This window comes from Microtus oregoni, unplaced genomic scaffold (genome assembly GCF_018167655.1).
Source record: "Microtus oregoni isolate MIOR12 unplaced genomic scaffold, Mior012 000058F_ref0000040, whole genome shotgun sequence".
Classification (NCBI taxonomy): Eukaryota; Metazoa; Chordata; class Mammalia; order Rodentia; family Cricetidae; genus Microtus; species Microtus oregoni.
In genome coordinates this window covers 7,488,753-7,491,090 of record NW_024543834.1, presented here as the reverse complement: position 1 = coordinate 7,491,090, position 2,338 = coordinate 7,488,753, and the positions used below count along the sequence as shown (strand labels likewise).

The window sequence follows — 2,338 nt, the reverse complement described above, 5'->3', positions numbered from 1 at the left end:
AGTGGCAAAGTCCCTGCCAACATGGAATTCTGATCCTCCATTCTGAACACAACAAAAGGCTCTTCCAGACAATTGAACACTTTTGAAATAATTTCACTGGGCCAATGTAGTAAGGCAATTGGTTATTTTGTAAATATATCCACATAGTTCTTATAATTATTCAGAACTTTCTACAATCACCTGACTTTCCTATCTTAAAAAGCTAAACAGTTCAAGTAAGTTTATAAAATTCCTTACATAACCGTGAGTAGCTATAGCTGTTCAGTATTTATTCACTGTATTCTGTCTCCCAAGATAATAGTATGCACTCACATGGGTTACTTCTCATTTGTGCATTGATGACTAGGAAATATTTACCTCCAGCTCAGGCCTCTTATACATGCTTACTAGGCAGCATCTTAAATGTTTTGAATACCTGTATAAACCTTAACTCACTTCTTCATTGCATGTCTCCTCCCTTTGTTCTTCCTCTGTTCCTTCTCCTCCATTTCTTCCTCCTGGTTCACATCTTTCATTTATCCCGCCCTTTTTCCCCTTCTGCTTTTCATGTTGCCTATACATAAACTAGACCTACCTTGCTACATATCAGGCTATCTGAGAGCTCTCCGGCTCCCTTTTATTACTTTTCTCACATAATAGGAAATGAAAGCCCAGTGACTCCATCAACTAAGCATTTTCAAATCTTCATGATCACCTTCATCTTCAGCACCCCTACTTAAGTTCAGGCCTTGCAGATAAAAATATTTAAATGTCCTCTTTACCACAGTGTCCTGCTCTAACCTGCCTAATTTTTCAAGTACCATCAGGTAAAGATTTCTAAAATCAAATATCCAGACCGCTTGAAAGTCTGATTACAATTACAAGACAGAATCCAGAGGAATTCCCAAGAGTTTAGGCATATCATTGACAGAACATCTGTATATAGGGTGGAATACACACTGATTGTGTGGTTAGTTTTCATTGTCAAATAGACTAAATTTGGAAGCACCTAGGAGACATGCCTGTGGGTGTATCTATAGGAGGTGTTCAGAGGTCTTCAGCTGAGGAAGGATGACCCACTGATAAACCAGCCTGCCCCCATCTTAGGCTTGAAAGCTGTATTATAGTAAAGACAAACTAGATTCATTTCCGTTTATAATAAAATCTACTTCTCGAGGATTTTGCTATATGCCCTACTTGTAAGCTGAACTACAAATGGTTCTGTACTGCCTCTTCCAGGAAATGGCAACCACGTTTCTGGTTTAAAGATTATATCGCTTCTCGGCCTTTTGGCTAAGATCAAGTGTAGTAAAGATTATGACTACACTTATTTGACTGACTTCCACCCTCCCCCTATTGGAAAACCCCTACCCTGAACTAAAAAAAAAAAAAAAAAAAAAAAAAAAAAAAAAAAAAAAAAACCTTATCTTCTCTACATCCAATGCTGATCTCTTGATTCTTGCCATTGAGGGAGTCAGCCCACGTACACAAATGTTTAAAAAGTTTGCTTTAATTTATTGCTTGCGTTAATTAATTTGGCCATGATTTGGGTCAGTGGTCTTTCTCCTCAAATCTGTGGGTTAATATCACCCTGAATGTGGTGGCCCAATGGTATCAGCTGAGATGCTGGACTGAGTAAAAAGGAGACAATGAGGTGAATACCAGCATGTACCTCTCTGTTTTCTAAATGGGAAAAAAAATGTGGCTCACCGTTCACATCCCTGCAAGCCCAGCGGGAGCAACTCTCACCACTGTTCTGTACCCTCAACCCTTGAGTCAAAAGAAACCCTCCCTTTAGTAAATAGCTTCTGTTATATATTTCATCAGAATGGTGAGAAAATAACCAATGTAAATAAATAATAGTTACCAAAAGCCCAGTTCTGTTGGCTCCTAGGCAGAACTACTACTTGCTGAGTTCTGGTTGGGGGCTGTGGTCAGTCTGGGGCAGGATGCTCCTTGGGTTACAAAGACTGTAAGGGCATCAATGTCAAAGATACATTGCTGGTACAGGTTCTGCAAGCTGGACTCTGAGCCGGCAGCATGGCTGCCTACTAACCTGGATGCTGCAGGCTGTATCACCCCACACAGGTGAGGACACAGGCCCCTACAGAATGGGAGGTTTTGGAGTTGACAGATGGCCCAGCGGAAGTGCCAAGAAAGCTTGCCGCAGGCCTCTCATACTGCAAGATTAATTAAAACACACTTTTGACAAATTCCATAGCGACAATTTAAGACAATCCATTTCATTTTTAACTCACTTATATAGAATAACAGATGGCAAATTTAGAATGTGATTAAATGTTTTTATAGCAAAGTTTTGTGAAGTCTAAAGCACATGGGTACTAAATGAATTTGTCCA

General features: G+C 39.8%; 1 pseudogene; it reads left to right on the top strand.

The window, feature by feature from the left end:
* Positions 1–1,252: 1,252 nt before the first annotated feature.
* LOC121438946 lies at positions 1,253–1,330 on the top strand (annotated as a pseudogene).
* The last annotated feature ends 1,008 nt before the right edge of the window (positions 1,331–2,338 follow it).